This window comes from Hemicordylus capensis, chromosome 3 (assembly GCF_027244095.1).
Source record: "Hemicordylus capensis ecotype Gifberg chromosome 3, rHemCap1.1.pri, whole genome shotgun sequence".
Classification (NCBI taxonomy): Eukaryota; Metazoa; Chordata; class Lepidosauria; order Squamata; family Cordylidae; genus Hemicordylus; species Hemicordylus capensis.
Window position 1 is genome coordinate 161,860,860 of NC_069659.1, and position 6,000 is coordinate 161,866,859.

Here is a 6,000-nt window from a genome sequence, read left to right on the forward strand (position 1 = left end):
ACCTAAGCTGTTCAGGGCTTTAAAGGTAATAACCAGCACTTTTGTGCCACAGTTCCATGTGATGATTAGAGGACTCTACTCTGGCGACTGAAGTCTACTGTGGCAAGCTGAATTTTTCATGGGAGTTTGCTTTCACAATAACCCTATTCATATGTAATGGGGTACAATCTGCGTACAGTATAAAGTAAAGATAAAGTATACCGTCAAGTCGATTTTGACTCCTGGCACCCACAGAGCCATGTGGTTTTCTTTGGCAGAATACAAGAGGGGTTTACCATTGCCTCCTCCCACGCAGTATGAGGTGATGCCTTTCAGCATCTTCCTATATTGCTGCTGCCCAGTATAGGTGTTTCCCATAGTCTGCAAAACATAACCTTTTGGACTTGAGCCTTCTGCTTGAGCAGCAGGTGGAGGCTGAGGCCAGAAGTGATTTTGTCCAGCTCCATCTGGTTCGCCAATTACGCCCTTAGCTTGATCGGTAGGCATTAATGACAGTGACCCATGCCCTTGTTATCTCCTGTTTAGATTATTGTAACACTCTCTATCTAGGGTTACCTTTGAGGACGATTGGGAAGCTGCAGCGGGTCCAGAATGCAGCGGCTCGCCTACTCATGGGTGCCAGAAAATATGACAAGGTAACACCTCTCCTCCAGTCAATCCACTGGTTGCCTATTCACTTCCGAGCTCAATTTAAGGTCCTGGTTCTGACCTTCAAAGCCTTGAGGGGCCTGGCGCCTGTCTACCTACAGACCTGCCTCTCCCATCCAGTTACATCCCATCCAGTTAGATAATCTCAGATGGCCCTTCTGTCAGTCCCTGATTTCTGAGACGTTCGGGGCTCTAGGCCCCGGGAAAGGGCCTTTTCGGTTGCTGTGATCCTTTGGAACTCTCTCCCCCTACAGATCTGGCTAGCCCCCTTCCTTACCCATCTTCAAATCCATATTGAAGACTTTTCTTTTTCACCAGGCTTTTGCCCTGTAGTTTATTTTTCTGTTCTTTGGTAGTTACTTTAGTTGTTAATTTAGAATGTAATTTTTAATGTTGCCTGTTTGCTTGTTATTGTGCACTGCCTGGAGTCTTCGGAGTGCGCGGTATATTAAATGTCTCTAATAAATAAATAAATAAATAAATAAATAAATAAATGTAGGGATTTGAACCGCAACCTTCTGCTTGTTAGTCAAGCATTTCCCCCGCTGCGCCACTTACAGTATAGGGACATACAAATGTGTTTGCACATACAGTTATCACACATTTTATTCAACACATGTACAGTAGTTCTCTTACAAGCTGTATTCTCTATTTGAAGAGGCCTGTACCCAGGTTCACTTAAAAAATGTTGTCCATATTCGCATGTAATGTGGAACCACAGTTGAATGGGCCTGTGATTCCACAGACATTACAGTGAAGGAAATAAGTATTTGATCCCCTGCTGATTTTGTCCGTTTGCCCTCTGACACAGAAATGACCAGGCTATAATTGGAATGGTAGGTTTATTGTAGCTGTGAGAGACAGAATAACAACAAACAAACCCTCAAAAGCCCAGTGCCCAAAAGTTAGCGATGGATTTGCATTGTAGTGAGGGAAATAAGTATTCGATCCCCTATCAACCAGCAAGATTTCAGGCTCCCAGGTGTCTTTTCACTATATGCAGGTAACGAGCTGAGATGAGGAACACCTTCTGTAAGGGAGTGCTCCTAATCCCAGCTTGTTACAGTACCTGTATAAAAGACACCTGTCCATAGAAGCAAGCAATCACTAGCTTCCTAACTCACCACCATGCCCAAAACCAAAGAACTGTCGAAGGATGTCAGGAACAAGGTTGTAGACCTGCACAAGGCTGGACTGGGCTACAAGACTATCGCCAAGCAGCTTGTTGAGAAGGTGACTACAGTTGGCATGATAACTCGCAAATGGAAGAAACACAAAATAACTGTCAATCTCCCTCAGTCTGGGGCTCCATGCAAGATCTCATCTCGTGGAGTTGCAATGATCATGAGAACGGTGACAAAGCAGCCCAGAACTACACGGGGGGAACTTGTCAATGATCTCAGGGCAGCTGGAACCATAGTCACCAAGAAAACAATTGGTAACACACTACGCCGTGAAGGACTGAAATCTTGCAGTGCCCGCAAGGTCCCCCTGCTCAAGGCAGCACATGTACAGGCCCGTCTGCAGTTTGCCAATGCACATCTGAATGATCCAGAGGAGAACTGGGCGAAAGTGTTGTGGTCAGATGAGACCAAAATCGAGCTCTTTGGCATCAACTCAACTCGCCGTGTGTGGAGGAGGAGGAATGCTGCCTATGAGCCCAAGAACACCATCCCCACCATCAAACATGGAGGTGGACACATTATGCTTTGGGGGTGTTTTTCTGCTAAGGGGACAGGACATCTTCACCACATCAAAGGGACGATGGATGGGACCATGTACCATCAGATCTTGGGTGAGCACCTCCTTCCCTCAGCCAGGGCATTGAGAATGGGTTGTGGATGGGTATTCCAGCATGACAATGACCCAAAACACACAGCCAAGGCAACAAAGGAGTGGCTCAAGAAGAAGCACATGAAGGTCCTGGAGTGGTCCAGCCAGTCTCCAGACCTTAATCCCATAGAAAATCTGCGGAGGGAGCTGAAGGTTCGGGTTGCCAAACATCAGCCTCGAAACCTTTCTGACTTGGAGAGGATCTGCAAAGAGGAGTGGGACAACATCCCTCCTGGGTTGTGTGCAAACCTGGTGGCCAACTACAAGAAACGTCTGACCTCTGTGATTGCCAGCAAGGGTTTTGCCACCAAGTACTAAGACATTTTTTGTGAAGGGATCGAATACTTATTTCCCTCACTACAATGCAAATCCATCGCTGACTTTTGGGCACTGGGCTTTTGAGGGTTTGTTTGTTGTTATTCTGTCTCTCACAGCTACAATAAACCTACCATTTCAATTATAGCCTGGTCATTTCTGTGTCAGAGGGCAAACGGACAAAATCAGCAGGGGATCAAATACTTATTTCCCTCACTGTACGTCCAAATGCGGGCAACCTGGGTTATGTGCGGCAGCAAAACTGGGAGGTTCAGATTTGGCGCTCCAGTCTGAACCCTCAGGTTGTAGTGAGTTTTGTCGCCGCAGCCCAAGGTTCCAGCCCAAGGAACATCCAAATTCAGAACTGCCGGCTACTGCCCCTGGAACCGGAGTTGAAGGAGTGAGGTCCTCCCTCAACTCCAGTATGATTGGCTATGTGGCATGTCCTTCGGTAAAGAAGGAAGCCCGCATAGCTAGCTCCCCTGCCTCTCTGCAGCCTTGCTAACTGCAGAGAGACTACTTTCCTGCACATCCCAATTAAGATGGGGAGGGGGGAAGAGGGAGCATTTGGGAGTTCCATGGGGGTTCCATTGGACCCATGGAATCTAATGGAAGAGGGGTTCCATTGGACCCATGGTTCTACGTTACAGGCAAATGCGGCTATTCAGTCATTTACACAAAAATATGTATATCTGCACATGAACAATGTACTGCCTGACTTATGACTCTCTTTCAAACATGTTGCATATCCACCACATTCTTATCCCTGTTATCCCCACTGTTCTGTATCTAAATCCTGGCACAGTTGAACAAAGGCTCTGCTAAAAAAACAACCTAAATCTCTCTGTGGGCCAGCTTGTTCTTGCTAACAACTGCCACCTGAGCAGCTTTGAAGTACATGGGTTCACCATAACACTGTTTCTGAAGATCAGCACTGCCATGTAGAAATGCATACATGACTGCTACAATTTGCACAATCATGGCCATTTAAAGTAGCAGCAACCTATTCAGTCCCTGCCTTGCTGCTTCTCTGTGGGTGGGTTCAGACATCATGGCAGCAAATAAGAAGGAGCATACTTCCAGTTGCCACCAGATGCATGCCTCTGGTGCCACTGCCATTTTTGTGATGTCTGCAGCTGCCATTGAGAACGTCAGTTTCCATTCTCAGCCTGACTTTGTCAAGCCAAATTCAAATGTTTGTTTCAGATATTGGGCTGAGGTCAGTAAACAACATTCTTCTCCTAACATTTGCCCATTGGTGGCTTCGGACATTACAAAAATGGTGGTGGTAGTGGGAATACTTGGCCAGTGGCAAATGGCCATTTTCTCCTAATTACTTGATGCACTGCATGTGAAGCCAGTGTGAGCATGACCTGGTTGTGAGATGCAGGGCAGTCCCATACATGCCCAAAGTGATTGTGTTGTGGCCATTGGCATGTATGAATAATAAGCCATATATATAATCATGCTATACTTGGGAACGCTCATAGATTCATCATATTACAGAATCTTACTATGGCAATGTTTGAAAATAGGTATCCAAACTATGTGGTCTCTATTATTTTAAATAACACAGAAAGTAGCTTTCCTCCCCCCCCCCCCGCCAACCATCCCCCCTTTATTTCAGGATATGTCATTTTTGCCACCACCCCCTCTCTTTCTTCCCTCCCTCATTGCATCCTGCGAAGATTCTGTTACAAACAGAAAGGTAACTAACTAAATAAATAACTCCATATGCTATTATCCTCTCCGTTGTTGTAACACTTTGTTTGGCTGAAAGGAAACAAGTGATTATGACCTCCAATGCATTGAATTCCTTCTGCAGTGAGGGCCTACTTGGGAGAGATTTGTTGTTGGTTATTTCTTCCTTTCTGGTTCAGCACCACCATATAGCAGATTTTTTTAAAGGAAAACACACACACACACACACACACGGCAGTGCAATCTTAGTAAAGGGTTTTGTTGTCCAGAGTTTGCAAACATATCGGTTCATTATTTGTTCCAGCAACAAGGAGATTTGTTCAGAACACAGCTTTATAATCCTATCAGGCTGCAGGATTCAAATATCTGTCCAGTTAATTTCAAATTGCCCCTCTTTTCCAGGGACAGCTCCTATTTTCTGTTATCCTATTTTCTAGAACTGTAAAAGACCATTCCTATTTTGTTCCTGTTTTGTCTCTGAGGCCAAGCTGGGAATGCCTTTCAAAACTGTCAGTGTACACATCATGCATTAGAATTTTTATCTCCACTCCCGGGTTTCTCTGACATGGGTGAAATCAAAGGCAAAGGGAATGAGAGGCGGAGGGATTGTGGGGGCGGGGAGAGAAAAGATAGCAGCATGGGGACTGAGGCAGAATGCTATTAGGCCAGCTAACACACACCAGCCAAACTTACCCCAAAGGCCATTCAAGATCCTTGGAAGCACTCCACACACAAATCAGGCTTTGTCTTTAATTTAGCTTATCTCGATGTATTTCCGGGTTATTAAAATGCTGGTTTTAAGAGAGATTTTCTGAAAACAGTGGAACAAATAGAGAGAGGCACTGACATACAATCGTTGTGTTCCTATCCAAGGAGCACTCTCTTGCTCTCTCCCCATTGGCTAGAAGGAGGCATGCAATGCAAACTGTTTCCAAAAGAAAACCTGAGAGCACAGGGGAGGGGCTGCTTCCCTCAGATGCCTCGAGTGTAATTCAAAGTGGCTTTGCTCAACATTTACCTCTCAGCATGTAGTCATGTGTGAATAACTCCCTGGTCTTGTCCTAGAATATATTAGGAAAGGAACCCACACCATGATGGTGTATTCTTTTCCTGGTGCATTACTGGTGCCATGCCCTATATGCCCCAAGGCAGCTGATTTCTTCAGAGAAGCTGACTCTTCATGAAAAGATACAAATCTCCTCCCCATCCACATTCCTAAGGAGAAACGGAGGAACAGCTTTCCCAAATCTTATCAAAATTCATTTCACTTTATTTGAAATACTTTAGATCTTTGGCCAAACAAGAATCTCACCTAACCACTTTAGGTGAAATTTAGCAGCAACTCTAGCTACATTTTCTATTCCATTACAGGGTTTAGGTAAAATATCATGTGTGATGCAATCTAATGGTAGCATTAGTAGGGATGTGCATGGACTGAGATTTGTGCACAGATTTGAAGCAGAAATTTCCACCTTTATAAGCATGGAGAGCCGGCCCACTCAG

General features: G+C 45.1%; 1 long non-coding RNA gene across 1 annotated transcript in view; it reads right to left on the bottom strand.

Moving 5' to 3' along the window:
* LOC128351286 (uncharacterized) overlaps positions 1–5,377 on the bottom strand; it is a 28,265-nt gene extending 22,888 nt beyond the window's left edge. The window contains exon 1 of the long non-coding RNA XR_008319688.1: positions 5,191–5,377. This is a non-coding gene — a long non-coding RNA (uncharacterized LOC128351286). The remainder of the gene's footprint in view (positions 1–5,190) is intronic.
* Between the last annotated feature and the right edge of the window lie 623 nt (positions 5,378–6,000).